The sequence below is a fragment of the Watersipora subatra genome, chromosome 8 (assembly GCF_963576615.1).
Source record: "Watersipora subatra chromosome 8, tzWatSuba1.1, whole genome shotgun sequence".
In the NCBI taxonomy this organism is placed as follows: Eukaryota; Metazoa; Bryozoa; class Gymnolaemata; order Cheilostomatida; family Watersiporidae; genus Watersipora; species Watersipora subatra.
The window spans coordinates 14803438-14821072 of NC_088715.1; positions in this window are offsets into that span (position 1 = coordinate 14803438).

Consider the following 17635-nt stretch of genomic DNA (forward strand, 5'->3'; position numbering starts at 1 on the left):
ACAATTCCTGTCTAAAGCGTCACATACATGTATTGGTGGTGCCCTTTTTTTAGAAAGGCAATGTCTACCTACCGATAAAACTAGTCAAACGGAAAAACTTTGACACCTCTGAAAAAGCTGTGAACCAAGACCACCAATGGGCTGTTGCAGACAAAAACAGCGAACGAGAACTTGCGCAACAGATTAACAACTAACTCAAAAGGTTAAGAAGGTCTTGTAACAGGTCAGCCATATTAAAGAAAAAAGTCTGACGATGTCCTCCCCTTCATGCACTTGCAGTAAACAGGTGCATAGTCAACGTTGGGAGATCAGAGCTGGAAAATGACAGCTGACCATAACTTTAACACTAGCTACTAGTTCTATCATAGCTCATATATGAAGTAAATTAGATGAAGTATTCTATGGTTGACAAAAACTGAGGAACCTACGCTTTCCCTTTAATCTTTACAGCCACACATCGTCATTAGATCAAAACAAATATCTGCCATAAAGATATTTCCCTCTGGCCTAAATTTCTAAGCCATCACGTCTGCCGGGAAGCGTTCTAGTAAAGGTGGAACCTTTTTAAAAACAGTCAACCAAATTTAAGAATCTCAACTCAGTTTACCTATACGAAATAGTCTGAAACCTGCTCTAAAATCAGTGTAGCCAATTTCCACTCAATCTACATGTAGAATAACCAGCTGGCTGGGATGCTGTGGAATTCTAAAGCAATGAGTTTTCTTGCTGAATTGCGTTACTCCATTACATCCCAGATATACACTAGTTAAGTGAGAGGGCAGGACTTCAGTCAAGCCTATTCCACAAGATAATTGTTTTTTGGGAAATCAGGGAGCTGGCCTTTGCAGTTATTCTTAATAATGAGTTGCATGACAACTGAAATTGCTGTGTGAGACCCACTTGCTTGAGCAAAGAAGTGCACGACAGGTTGCGGATAAAAATTGACGCATAAGCTACAGTAAACCGACAGCAAGAGCCTTTTGACTAGCTGTCTTTGGGGTACCATGGCTTCCCATCTTGCCATGAGACATGAAACCGTAGCTTGTTTGCTTAGAGAAAGCATTAACAAATATATTTATTTGTTTAACACAGTTATCTTAATTTTGAGCAGCCAATGGTTCATGTTAATTTGATGCCAACCAACTTTATAAGCAGTCATTGTTACCTGTCACAAAGCAGAAAAAAATGGCGCAAGAATTTGTGATACAAGTTAGGACACAGCTGGCTATATTCAACCAGGCAATCACTCAGAGTTACTGCCTTTTTAAATTGGTAAGCAGCTGCAAGGAAGGCTAGTCAAGTGATCGTGAAGTGTAGTATTTCAATTAGAGGGATCAATCTCCAGCTTTCAATGCCAGCATACTGTAAGGACATACAAAAACACAGAAAGCCTGTCAGCCCAACAGGCAACCACGAATAAATCTGTAATGCAAGGAATAGTGCCTGAACAAATGGAAATATAGAGCAATAGAGTATAAATCAACCCAGAAAAACGTAGAGGTGGTAAGAGAGTGATGGTACCTAGATAATAATTAGCTACAATAAATCTTAGTCACCTTGGACCCAACGCCTTAAAACTTTATCATTTTTTTACGTTTTTTCAGGTAGTCAAGGTGAAGGAAAGAAGAAGAACAAGAGGGTTTTAAAGACTTCAAGGACAGCATTCTCTGGACGCCCGTCTTAGGGTTTCACCAAACATAGAACTTCCTGGGCATTACCGTCAATGGACATGGCATAGGGACGGTACTATCCCAGATGTTAAATTGAAAAAAAGTCATCACATGCTTTTGGGTGTCTCTACAGTGTAATTATTGTGTTGCAAGAAAGAGATTGATGGCAGAAAACCAAGCAATAAAACACTCAAAGCTATAAAGTTATGCCTTTGTTGTTCTTCTTACAAATTGATCGCAGTTTTTTTTTGGTTTTGCTGGAGAAGGCACCCCCTTGACCAAATTGTTAAGCTTTTGAAAAATTTTACGGAATTTTTGTATTTCCTAGCGCATTGGGCTAAGCTTCGCTGGTTCCCTAGGCGCTGTTGATTTGGATTGTAGGGGTACTTGAAGCAAAGCTGCCTCGCTATACTAATCTGAAGCTTTTTACAGTGTGCCAAACCACCCTGTCAGAATCCACTATATAGCAAAAACACGGCATGGCCAACCATAATCATTAGCTGCTTCCGGCTAACTTGGCACTGACTTAGCTTGACGGAAACTGTCAGTAGGGGGCCAAGGGTGCTGAGGTATGTCCGATCGCTAAGCCTGGTGGTACCAAGATGCTGGCATAATGCAAAGGCTCTATGTCAGTTACCTTTCTGCAAAAAAATAGCAATCAACTTATTAGGTTTGCTCCTGACAACCCTCAGGGTAACGCATTGATTTTAGAACTCACAGACTACTTACATGTAACCTTGTAGAAAAATTATCTCACTCTGCTAGACGATACAGCTCCAATGGTTGCAACTCACTTGACGATACGGTATTCTGTCACCTTCGGCTGACCGTGTTGCTGTCCGTAGATTGAGCAGGTCTTTTTGAATGTCTGCTGATAGCTGAACTGATAAATAAACAAAATGAGTGCTAGAAGACTCGAACTTGGCGACCGGTAGCGTTCAGTGAAGTCCCAAAAATAATGAGAGTATACCGGTGCACACAACACTTCATGATTGGATAAATGGCAAACCTGCCACTACTGAAGAGAGAACTAAAGCTGTCCAAGCTGTTGGAGTGTAACACCTACATATAATACAGGAGTTTTTAATGACTTTGCACAGACACTCAGTCAAGCGCACAGGAAAATCTGACTGAAAGACATTGACGAGTTACCTCTTTATGCCTGCTGTGACAGTGTTTGGCTATCCAAAAACGCTGAAAGATGGGAAACAGGCTGTAAATGAAAGTCAAGATCAATGAGTGGTATCTGGTCATAAAGGCCTAAGCCACTTAGATGTATTTGGTCTAATGGCAAGACAGTCTTTCATACAAAGCGAACGCCTCCTGAAAGCTGACTACGTTTTTCAAAAGGAGACAGGTTGGGTGCATGCCGTCATAGAGACCTTAAAAGCACTCAACTTGAAAAGGCCAAGCTACCGAAGCTGAAAAAGCTGTTGAAAAAACTAGAACCATCATGAGTTATTCCTCATCCACCAACGGGAAACATGAAATAAAACTGGCTGAAGAAGCTGGGGATCAGGGAAAGGAAGCCATTGGTTTTTCTTACCTAATTTCTAGACTTTGATTATGAAGTTTCACAGGTTCTAGCTGAGATGGTTTTCAGTGTTTCGAAATGCCCTGTCAAAAGCCACCGTATGGCCAAAGCACAGCATGACCCGCCATAATGAATAGCTGCTTCTAGCTAACTTGGCATTGACTTAGCTTGATAGCAACTGTCAGTAGGACGTCAAAGATGCTGAGGTATACCAGATCACTAAGCCGGGTGGTACCAAGATGATGGCATAATGCAAAGGCTCTTTGTCAGTTACTTTGTGAAAAAAGTAGCGAGTAAGTTATTTGGTTTGCATTTCTGCCTCTCTACCACAAATACAAAATGATATGACATGCTCCTTTCACGACTATGGTCATTTTAATGTGCACTCTGCATTATGCTATACATGATTAGTGGTTACTAATATCTATGATTTCTATTACTGGATGATGATCCATCACTTAGTTTATTTTATGCAAAAACATTTTAACATCTGGACAAATCTAATATCTATGATTTTTATTACTGCATGATGATCCATCACTTAGTTTATTTTATGCAAAAACATTTTAACATCTGGACAAATTTGCAAAGGGACCAGGTAAATTTAGGACTTCCATTTTGAACAAGCAAGATAATCCTATAGAGGTAAATACCCATGAGCCTGTAAAAGCTGCATTAAGAGCGGCAGCAAGTTCAACTCAGCTTCTGTCGGCCGGTGTGAAGGGCTACAACAGATGAAATTTTAAAAATACAAAAACAGCGACCTATTCATTCTTTATGAAATGGCGCTTGTCTAACTTCACAACAAATTTAATGGTTGGAAGATTATGCTGCAGAGTTGCCTGAATTTAAATAAGCAGATGACCCTACGATCAAATTTCAAGACGACTGTGTATCTGGAATATTATGCTGTAAAACCGCAAGAACTTCAATGGGCAGGGGGCCCTGCAATCAATCCAGCTATCACATGCCGGGTAACTATCATAAAATGGATTTAGCTTGAAAGAGCGTAAATCTTCTTTTATTATTTTTGGCTTTGCCTTGAAAGGTACTAAGGCTAGTGGTGACTGTTATAATGACCCATTTTATTGTCAGAAATGAACACAAAGGAGGGTGACCAGGACGACCAGACATTTATTGACTTAAACGCTGGAGAGGGGATAGGTGCTAACCTAAGCAGCATAAAAGATTATTGTGCTACCAGTTTCTTCACCACAAACAACAGAAGAAGTAGACATCATAACATTTATTATTGTACTTTTTTTTCCGTTTATGTGACAAGCAGACCATTTCTTGAAATTGAAGGTGAGGCATCAGAGCAACTATGAAGCCAATGACTATGAGCTAGCCTCAAACAAATAGACACGCGAGAGTGGAACCAGTTTTTAGTTAAGCAGAGTTGAGACAACTAGACAGATATCAGCTCATACACACAAACTTAAGCAATGAACCAGTTCATGTAGGACCAAAAAAAGGGTTCCTGATCCAACTCATGTCAAACAAGACAGGAACTGACTGACTCGAACACCATTATACTTGCCAAGGTGATATGCCAAATCAACACTAAAGCTGGTCAGCTTAATCAAAGCATAAAGAAATTACTCTAGAGCCAAATTCATCTGCAATTATAGATAAATTTTGAAGCTTGTTAGCATTGAGGAGGCTGGCCATCTTGTTGAAGTCGCTTCTGCTGGCCAGTCACTAAGGAAGCAACATGACCTTTAATGGTTTCTTTTGCAACCACAAAAGGAACATAGGCAACTGTTTCAGGGTACTATCAACTAGGAAGAAGTGACTCAAGTTGTGCATCACATACCTGCCTAAGATTCCCTCAAAACCAAAAAAGTTGAGTACAGCGGCATGTGTTGTCTTGAGTACAAGGCCAGCAGCACATGGCTTTAGCTTTGCCTGCGCTCTCACCAGATTTGCTCACTGGAGAACAATTCTCCTACTGGAGATGTGGGGTGAAGGCAAGTTAGTTCTGAAATTGGGTCAACTTTTGATTCGAGTCGGCTAATTTCAAGCTAAACAGCTGTACTTTTTGGACGACGACCACAGAGCTCAAAAAAGGGCTGTACCTTAGCACCTTAGCATTTTGTCATTTATATGCGGATGTAATAATTCTTTGTATGCAAATATACATATATTCATTTGAACACAAGCTTATCCTTGATTCAAAATTCTTATGCCTTCACGGAAAGCTTTTGTTGTTGGTCTATCCATACATACATGTACGAAGTCTGATCCAAAAGTTCCTGGGATGGATTTGTATACACTGGCATATTCGCACAATGGAAAAAGCATTGCAGCATTTGCAGGGAAATGACTCCACAGTGTGATCAAAAAATATTTCAAAGTCCGTCGAGTACTTCCGTTGATTTAAAATTTTTTTATTGTCATGTAAAATAAACTGAAACAGCGTATTAGCATTCAATTTTATTTGAAATTACAAAAAACAAAGATAACATGACCGTCGAAATAAAGTTTTGATAATTCCTGAAAGCTTCCTTGAAATCGTTACAAGCGTACATCCTGAGCTCTTTTTTTTGTCCTCAGTTAGCAAGACACGAACTTGGCTGCGAGTCGTACCATGTTTAAATTGGCAGCTAAAACTTTTTGAACATTTCCAAAACCAAGTCTACTCTCTCCAGATATTTCTACAATTATTAAACGTCGATCTGTCCAGACTAGTGACCTAACACTTTCGATTGACGAGCAGGCTCTTGATGACGCTGGACTGCCAGACCTCGCGTCATCTTCAGTGCTGTCTCTACCTTCACAAACATTTGTACTACTTAAAATCTTGGGTTTTCTTTAGAGTTGCATCTCCTAAAACTAAAATTTACATTTTGACTGTCTGAGTACTTGTTTTCCCTAAATTCACACTAAATTTAATGCAAATACGCTGTTCCAATTAATTAGACATGACGACAAACTTGTTAAAAACTTGTCAAACGCACCTGACAGACCTTGAAATATCATTGGCTCACGTGAGAACGCATTGTCATCCCAACCTAAATTTTCGAATGGGTTTTTTTATCCTGCAAATATGCTAGTGTATACAACTCTATTTGGGAACTTTTGAATCAGACCTTGAATATGTAAAATTTGTTAAGAGAACAATTTATCCCTACCTTTTGGCTGTTGCTTGTTACAACGATGTGATCTTCATGTCGAGCTGTACTGCATTTTTAAATCTAAGACCGTTTGAAGGCTATCTACAAACTATACACTTTAGCATCACATAGATAAATTTATGTATGCATATATGTGTATCTGACTGAGTATGTGAATGCATAGTTGCATTCTTACTTATATACATATGTTTTTAAACACGCACACAGGTGTATACACATTTATACATACATACATGTACATACAATGGAAAATATGTGTTCTAAAGGAAGGGTAAAATATAAGATGTAAAATAGCCATATATGCAATGTATATAAGAATATAGTAAGCCAAATTGAGTATGTTTACAACTTCTTTGAATAATCATTATTTAAAGTTATTGCTCATGTGGTTCAACACTCTATGAACATGCTGTAGCAGAGTATTGACTAGGTTTGTTGAGATGTATCAGAGTTGATAATAACTGTAGATAAGCTCACTGACGGAACAGTATGATCATCTAGAGAAGAAATTGCTTGAAAACAGGCAGACCTCAAAAGTACAAATTACTGACTTTCTGGAGGATGTTGTCCTTGACAAGTGGAAAAGTCTCAGAAATCAGAGAGAAATGTTGGAAACAAAGATTAAATATTCTCCAGCTGTTAGTGAATTCCATGCAAATCTATTATGATATATCATCATCTATCATAATCTATTACCCTCTATCACCATATGTAACCAATTACTGTATAACCATATATCACCATCTATCAACATTTACCAATATATATCACCATCTATCACCATCTATCACCATATCATCATCTATCACTATCTATCACCATCTATCACCATCTATCAATATATATCACAGTCTATCACCATCTATCACCATCTATCATCATCTATCACCATCTATCACCATCTAACACCGTCTATCACTGTCTGCCACCATGTGTCATCATCTATGACCATATATCACCATCTATCACTATCACCATCTGTCACCATCAACCACCATCTTTCACCATCTATCATCAGCTATCACTCTCTATCACCCTCTATAACTATCTGATGCTACCTATTACTATATATCACCATCCATAACAATATATTACCATCTATCATCATCTATCATCATCTATCACCGTCTATCACTCTCTATCACCGTCTACCACCGTCTCCTACCGTCTATCACCGTCTCCTACCGTCTATCACCGTCTATCACTGTCTCTCACCACATATTATCATTTATAACCATCTATCACCAACTATCACTTTCTGCGAGCATCTATCACTGTCTATCACCATGTATCACCAGTTATCGCTTTTTCATTCAAATTGTGAGAGCAGTGTTTGATAACTGTAATATTACAGTCCAGTCAGTTATAATAAGATTAATTTTAGGATGACATCGTGAGAGGGTTCAAAAAGCTCAGAGAACAAATGAACGACTTCATTGTTGATGAGTTGCCCACTTTAGAAGTAGGAGGCCAACTCCAACTGAAGCAAACAGGTAGGAGAACGTTGAAAGTGCAGAACAAAATATAGTCTCACCAGAGGTCACCGGAGCTCACTATTTCTATTATTCAAGGTCACTCTGATTTCACTCATGTTTCCTCTTTGAATCATGTCTTTCATTTTACAAGAAATATTTTCCTCTCCTTTTATATTCCCTCTTGTTCAGAACTAGTTTATGAATTATGTGGCAGGTAGCTTACTTGGAAAACCTGGTTATTTCTAACAAACACGATTGATTTGTGAAGATCGTTGTATGAAATAACAACTTGTCTTTTTTTGTGCTGGCAGGCCTTGAGGGCATAATCATGTCTCACATGATTATTTAGTATATGGGCCATGCTAGTAGTGCATCAGTTAGGTAGGGTTGTTAAAGTGAAATTCAGTACAGTTATTATATTTTTTCTCTGCACCAGTTGAAAGATTACCACTAGGCAAGACACTGCTCTTAGTAACAGGTTGCTTCTTGACTAGGCCAGCGTAATGACCACAGCCATATGCTGCTTTCCATTTTCTGTTATTCTTGTATATTTGAAAGCTAAACAGCAAATGACTTACTACATAAGTGTGACAAGAGAGTAAAAGGATTATTACATAAGAATTACATAACAGATGAGTAAGCCAATATGAACAAAGAGTCTGACAACGGCTATATACAAATACAAGATAATGACTGGTCAATGTCAACAACTAGTACATATTCAACACTCCCACATAGTTTTGACATGTTGAGCCTGGTTTACATACTCATCAATTCCATAGTGAACCGGAGGTCTACGTTTGCGAGCAGATAAGCGTCGCTGTTGCCCTTCACCAATGCATTGCCCAGAGAAGTTAGGAGTTGTCTGTTCATTTACTGAATGTTCAACAAAAATAGATTTCTGCTTTGTATATCGGTCACATGATGGTTTAACAGTGTTTGTAAAGTTTGTTTCATCAAATACCACGTCTCGTCTAGTAGTGACTTCACCAGTCGATTCATCAAGCAGGCGGTATGCCTTTGACTGTTTGCTGTATCCTATAAACTTTAGCTTCTGGCACTTCTTGTCAATTTTCTGTCGTAGTTGATCTGGAACATGAGCATAAGCAATACATCCAAACACCCTTAAATTGTCTATGTTGGGCTTGCGTTCATACCACTTTTCATACGGTGTGAGATCATTCTTGTGTGAAGAAGTGGGAAGCCGATTTCTAACGTAGGCAGCAGTAGAAATGGCCTCAGCCCAGTATTGCTTTGACTATTTAGCATGGCACAACATTGAACGTGCTGCTTCACACAGAGTTCTATTCATTTGCTCAGCAACACCATTTTGTGCTGGTGAGTAGGCTGATGTGAGTTCATGGTGAATACCTTTAGATTTCAAATAGTCAGTAAATTCTTGAGACAAGTATTCACCACCTCTATCTGATCTCAGTGTTTGAATGGTTTCTCCAGATTGGTGGGTTGTATATGCTTCAAACTCTTTGAACTTCTCAGGTACCTCAGATTTGTTTTTAAGAAAATACACAACACAGCATCTAGAAAAATCGTCTATAAAAGTAACAAAATATTTGCTACCTCCAATTGATTCTGTTTCCATTGTACAAGCATCGGAATGTACTAGTTCTAGCTTACGGGTAGCCTTGATATCTCCCACAGGTTTCAAGGGTTCACGAGTCATTTTCTCTTCAGCACAGCCCTCACAAAAGGAAATGTTCATTGCAGATAAGCTTGTTGCACATACTATATTTCCTTTGCTCAGTTTTTCCAGATTAGAGTCATTCACATGTACTAGACGTTGATGCCAAATCTCTGCGCTAGCAGTTTTTGCATATCAAGTTTCAGTTTGTACACAGTCTAGACTGAACCGCTTATTAGCTAGTGATCCCATGGCCCTAACTCGACCATTAGCATCTTTAATCCAACATCGAGTATGGCCGAACTGAACGATGTAGCCTTTCTTAGTGGCAGCTCGAACTGAAAATAAATTGCTAGCTAGCTGAGGGACATGAAGTACATTGTAAAATACAGCTGCACATTGAACTCTACGATTGAGCTTTAGCATCACTTTTACAGTACCAACTCTCACAGCTTCAACTGTTCGACCATCACCTAAGCTGACCATTTCTATCTGTTCTAGCTTCTTGTAGCTATTAAAACTTTCCCTGTTAGGTAACATATGACACGATGCTCCAGAGTCAATTAGCCAGGGTGAGTTACTGTGCAATGAAAATGTGTTGCCATGATGAGTGATAAATGTAAATTCATTGCCTACACAGTCATTGTCACTTTCACATACAGTTTTTCTACATTCACTTACTAACTGTGCGTTCGGTCGGCGTCTGTCCTCTGAGCATTCTGGTGACTTGTGCCCAGGTTCATTACAGTTGTAGCAAATAATAAGTTTTCTGGCTCTAGGCTGCTTTCTTGACACCAATGCAGAGTCAGATGCACTGGCAGAACTAGATTCATTTGAGTTTCGCTCATTACGTTTCAACTCTTCATTTATCAATGACTGCTGGGCAAACTCAAGACTCAAGTTGTCTACTCTTGCTTCTAATGCTGTTGCAAGATGAGCATAGCTGTTTGGAAGGCTGCCTAAGAGCGTGACTACTTGATCTTCTTCAGAAATTGGTGCATCGATAGCGGCGAGTTTATCTGTAAGTCCTTTCATGTGTTTCACTTGCTGTTCTACAGGTGTACCCTCCTTCATTACTGTTCTGAAATATTGTTTCTTAAGAAATAACTTGTTTGCTAGCGTATTGCGTTCAAAATGGTTTTGAAGCCGCTTCCACGCTACATCAGGTGCTTCTGTATCTGTTATTAAGTAGAGAAGTTCAGTAATAACAGACAGAGCAATTACTGAGAAAGCCTTACGATACGTGGATGTAAAAGCAGTTTTCAGCGCTTGATCAGCCGAACCTTCTGGTGCTTTCTCAGTACCATCCACGATATCGTACAAATCCTTTACCAGCAAAATCTGTTTCATCTGAAACTTCCATGTCTGATAGTTCTGACTGTCCAACTTATCTATTGTCCATTTATCACTATCCATTGTAGAATGAGAGATACAATCTAAGTTCTGGTTCAGCAGTCCTTCTTTTACTGTTCCTGATATTATTGTTTAACTCCTGGTTCACCAGTCGTTGGTCAGTCAGTATAATAGCCGATCGTCTTTGTTCTGGTATCTAACTCGTGTACAGCTTCTTTGGTTGCCTGTCTGGGCCCATAACCTGTTATTCTTGTATATTTGAAAGCTAAACAGCAACTGACTTACTACAAAAGTGTGACAAGAGAGTAAAAGGATTATTACATAAGAATTACATAACAGATGAGTAAGCCAATATGAACAAAGATATACAAATACATGATAACGACTGGTCAATGTCCACAACTAGTACATATTCAACATTTTTATCATCTGTTTTCAAACCTATTATACCAGCTACCATTTTAATCAGAAGTTTCATTAGTGTTGGCTATTAAAATAACTAGATGAAGTTGTGTCTGTTAATTCAGAGTCTTATTCTTGCATTAGCTTGTACGGGAAACATCCTACGAATCTCAGTCACTTTACAACAAACATTTCCATCTCTATAATGGCTATACGTCTAGGTATATAAGTATAAGTATAGGTTAATATGTACAACCTGAACTGTACAAAATGAAATATGAGAAGCAACTTGTAAACATGCCTGCTAAATTGAACACCACCAATTTGGAATGGATAATAGAAAATGAAACTCCTTGCGCTTCTACCACGTATTGTCAAGTACCAGCAACACAATGTTTTTGGTCACCAAATAATTTCATGTAAATTATTATTGTTTTTTTTGTAATTATTAGGACCTTATTACAAACAGTTAAATATAGAAAAGGCTTACTCATCATAAGCATAAAGTTAGTTGTATATTAAACTGATAGTGTTGCAAATATCAATGCAAAAATTAAGGGATAATTGTTGTTTTCAAAAAAGAGAGCTGAATAAATCACGTATTAATCAGTGAAACCAACTAAAATAAAATTTACCTATTCCAATATGTGGCTTGGTGATGTTGCATTTAAAAACAAAAAGTATTTTACTACTTGCACATTGAAATGAACCCCCAAACCTAACAATATCACAGATGAGTGATATAAGTCAGCAGATGATATATCACACATTTATTGTACTTTACTTATACTGTCCAACTAGTCAGTTTGTTATTTAAATTTATTTATATTTATTATCAAACATTAATATTGAATTAAATATTTTAATTTTAGGTGAAAAGCGTGAGATTGAGTTGAAGATTGTTGCAGCTAGAGACGTAGTAGTAAAAATTAACCAGCCCCCTGTAGTTCCTCACCCCCGACAACTTCCTTTACGCCGTCCTCTTCCAAAGTCTATAACTCTACTCAAATCTATAAAACTACCATCAAAGCCTATATCAGTATGTCAGCATGAAGAAGTTACATATGTAGGATTGATTAATGGCACAGTCAGTATCATTGATAGCGACTACAAGCTGCATGACTCATTCATCTCTACTTCTGGTCGTATTGAGTCTATTAGCCTCTACGATAAAAGACTGTATATATTGTCTCGCAGTGAGCCTCGCACAGTAAGCATCTATGATCTGTCAGGGCATGTGATCACAACCTGGCAGCACCCTGATCATGGCACTTACTGTTGCATGTTAACTGTAGCAGCAGGAAATGTAGTGGTTGCTGATCCTCCTAACAAGAGACTAATTATTTATTCTCTCACTGGTAAGACTCTGCGTAACATCAGCTGCCCTCTTTTGAGTAATAACATTGTCTCGATATGTGCTGGACATGGAGATGATGTCATCGTAGCTGACTATGAGACAAAGAAAGTCTTCAGATTTAATATCACCACTGAGAAGGCCATGTGGGCTTTTACCCTTCTTGATCCTCCACAAGGTCTGGTATGCTATGGAGATTACATACTGGTAGCTGCACAAATAAGCGGTAGCATCTACACACTCAGCTATGCTACAGGTAAGTTGTATGTATTAGGTGCTAGTTGGTAATATTTATTGAGACTGTCATGTTAGCTTATGATGTATTTTATAATAATTTAATAAAATGTTTTTGTCTGAAATTGTTGAAAAATATTGATTACAGAAAGCTGGATGTATAGACACTTTTTTGCTAATAAAAATTAATAACATACTTATAAAATAATAGTTAAACAGTGGGTCAAATTATAGTAAAAGAGTAATGCTTTTTGCCACAACTTTGAAATCCCGCTATAAATGACTTTAAAATTATTAATATTTCATATCTTAATTGTGAAATTTGATTGAAATATCTTAGAACGGTATGACTGACTGGTGAACTTGAGTAAAAGATCATGAATGTCTCTTTGGTTTATTCTCTAATGTAAAATATATATAACTAATTTAATGTTTAAAACTAGTTCACAAATAATCCAGTAAGTTAGATATTTGATGTATAATTTCTTATTTATAACTCAGTATGGCATTAGTTTTTGATCGGTATGGCATTAAAACTTGCTAATCTAGTAACACAATACCGAGTAGTTATTAAGTTGTTTGTCAGGAACAGTTCTCCTTGTAATCATGAGTATTACAACACTGAAGTCATGATTATTGTATTTAATATTTATATTAACATATATAGAAAGAGTCTAGTATTGACTTTTACATCCCCCTGTTCCTTGCAATGGCTGGTCATGTTATGTGTAGTTTTGTACAAGTAAACACAAAAAGTTGACAGCTTTCTTCTAGTACACGTCCAACGTCTTTGGCAAATGTCCAACCGAAAGTGTTACAATTAGCGAAGGTCAGAAACTACTGTATGCCCTGCACTACTAACATTATATCATCAGAAAAGCCAGGAATCAGATAACTACCATATTTAGGGTTATTGCTTAAATAATATATTCAATCATCAACATATTGTCACCTTAATGCAAATTTTAACACAACAGAAAGTTGAAAATCGACAATAAAATCATCAATATTATCTTTCGCATTACATTAGTTTAGCTGCCTAAAGTTGTTTGGTTTTTTTTGTACATAATTGGTCATATAGTTTATATGAATCTATTATTATAGTGTGCTATGAGGTTAGTGTCATATTTAGTGTCATATTAATTTGTTTGAGATAATCATCGGTAATATTTTGGGTTGGGAAACAGATTGATAGAACTACAAGTCTTTTAATAATATATGAGTGCTATGACTGTCTCTACTGCTAATTAAAGACAACCTGTTGCATGTGTATAAATGAATGACAAGACTGAAGACTAAATTATCAGGCATCAACACTAAGCTAATATCTATCTATTGCATATATATATATATATATATATTTATATATATTTATATATATTATATATATATATATATTAACATTACCGAGAAAACTAGATTTAACAATCAAACTGTGTAACATAGAATGGTTGGTAAATGAGAGTTTACTATGACATACTTTCTGATAGGGAGTTTTCATGAGAGATGAATAAGAGGAACTCAACTCTTGATATGCTTCTTACTGTTCATTTTTATTATTATTATATACATGTATCATCTACCAACATACTGTCATATCTTGCTAGACCATTATATGAAACCTGTACATTCATGGGGTGTTTAGATATCTATCAGACGTGAATGTTTATATAACCATGATCTACATAGTAGTATGACATCATAGCTGGAGTAAATTTGTATATAACAATGGGTAATGATGCATATAATTGTACTTTTACTTTATGTTATTTTAATGCTGATTGGTAACTCCAATTTAGTCATATCAACTCATACAAAATTTATCTGTATACTCACATGTCCAATTTTGATACGGATCATTCTGCTATCATTAACCGTATAATTTATGCTCACATATCGTATTTATAACACATTATAATAAGGAATATTTTGATACTGTCTATTGACAATAAATTGACGGTATGCTACGGACACATACAAATATTACTTACAGTTCTCTTTCAATGTATCTGTGTTGATAGTCTTTGGTGTTATTTTTGGATAATTAGATACTAGATGTTATCTTTATGTTGGTTGGTAACTCTAATTTAGTTAGGTCAACTCATACAAATCATTAACTGTATACTCACATATCACGTATCAATAAGGAATATTTTGCTACTGCCTATAGACAATAAATTGACTGTATGCTACAGACATACAAATATTACTTACAGTTCTCTTTCAATGTAACAAATAATCAAAAATCAAATACAACTGTTTAAATTAACAATTATATTTGCTCTGAGCCAAAATGAAAATAATATTACCAAATCTATATTTATTCAGTCAGCATATAATTAGTAAATCTGGAGTATATCAGCTGGTCTGAAATAGAACTAGTTATGTGATGATTAGCTATATTTACCTGACCATTCAGACCTGAGGCTAAGACTAGGTGGTAAGTCTATCTTGCATCAATATCATAAATATTGCTTATTGTTAGATCCTAATAAGATGTAATATACAATAGAAATACTGTCCGGAACATTTTATTGACATATGAAAAGTATGAAGTATTTACTTATGTATGATAATGTGAGCTTTCAGATAAAATACTATTGTAGGTATTAAAGAATAAAATTGCATGAAACTTTAAACTTCACAAAATTTCTATGTACCAATAACAGTAGAAAGGACTTTTCAGACCTGAGGTTAGGACTATGTGCTAGGTTAATTTTGCAGCAGCATTATAAGTATTGATTATCGTTCGATTTCAATAATGTGGAATAAACGATAGAAATACTGTCAGAAATAGTTTATTGTATAAAAGAATGTACTCGCTGTCAGCCAAAATACAATTATTAACGTCTAAAACTGCTTAAAATTGTAACAAAACAACATCAAATGCTAATATAAACAATAGCAATGGAAAGGAAGTTGAAAATCCAGTAAGTTTGCAACTTGGCCCAATTTTTTTCCTTGCTTTACTTATTGCTATCAACTCTGTAGTTTTACAATAACAGTTGTTGTAGCTTTACTGTATGATATATTTGTACATAAATATAATCATACATAGCAAAATGCTTAGGTGTAAGACACAAGTGTAGATACTCTGTGAATCATAAGCTTGATGTTTTTTCTCCATTGCTAGGTTCGCCTCTCTAATTTCACTCAACGGGCTAATGTCTGGCTAGGGCTGTATTCGAAGGGTGTGTTAGTTATGTTCTTCTTGAATATGTGGCCAGAGTGCTTGAAACTTTGTTTAATATGTATCTGATCATGAATTCTAAAGCTATGACAAGGTGCTATTTTTTGGACACATTAATCTTATCAATCTAAGTTATTTTCTGCTGCAAGTAAAAGTAATTTTAATTAAAAGCATTGTTGGATACTCTCTGTGCAGTAATTATCCATGCAAGTATATAGGTGTAGATGTGATGATTGTACAGTAATTATAATTATCATATTCATATACTTTTATTACAGGTGAGAAAGTATTTGAGATAAGAGATGATGCTATTGGTTATGGAAGTAAATATAGCCTGAGTGTTACTGGTAACACCTTGGTTGTACCATATTGGATGACTGACAAGGTACTCTTCTATAAACTGAGTGAGAAATAAAGACCACAATCTTATTAATCATCATATAACAATATTCATGATCAGGTTTCATCAAGACTGAATACTCTACAGTGAAGTTATACTAACAGTATTGTTGTTAAAGAACAAATTATGCAAAATATTTTAGTAGATCTTTCAGAAACTATCAATATTTTCTATTATTTGAGATCATTTCGGTTGCTTGAAATATTCTGAATGTCAGGATGTTTCAACATTAAAACTAACCAAAACTTCATTCAGATTAATACGCTCAAGGGAAAAATATGTGAAGAATGTCAGCTATTATATTTGAATTATGGACAGTTAGGCGACAGTCAATAGGGCGACGGAAACTTAGGGGACACTTTCGGTTCTAAAGGCAACAACTTTAGATGGAAGGGCAACACAGCGAACAAACAGGCGACAATTCTGGAATTTGAGGCAACAATGCTGAGGACAGGATTAATTCAAAATATTAAGTCATGTTATGTTGTTGTGAATTAGTAGTGAACACTAACAAGACACCAACTTCATTGATGCCCAGATCGGAAATTAGTAACTCTCATTAGTACCTCTCTAACTAATGTATAAGTTTGTTTTAATTGTAGTATGAAAATAAATACATACATATAAGTTTAACTTGATACATTTTCATAAGTTTGCTTTTTGGTATATTTATACAAATAGTAAAGCTGATTTTTATTATATATAACTTTCAAAAATACGTATATCAATAGCTGACAGCATTAATTTTTTTACAATAACTTTATTCTGATTGATGCTATGTAGATAAACCAATCTAGCAATATAAATTCTCTTTCCTATCTAGAATGACGAGATCAGGTTCACGGTTATAAATTGGCAACTGAATATTACTTTCTACTAATTCTAAAACTTAAATGAAAAGAAATAATTTGAATTACAGGAGTATAATTATACACAGTGACTTGCAGGTACTCAAAAGTCTAATCATACACAAAAATAATAGCAGGAAATTCCCTACACCACTATTTAATAAAGTTGTCATTAAATTTCCAACCAATGGCTGTCTATGTAATGATTTCTTATCTTTTTTGAAGTCTATCTTTTGTTAAAATAGTTGTGTATAGAAATATTTATAGTGTGTGTTAAAATACAAAATATAGTATATGATGTGGAACATGGCAGCATTAACCTGCAACTGAGTACATATCACAAAGGTCTTTGACATGTTGATCACTCCTCATTGTCTCAAACTACAGGTTGTGTGTGCC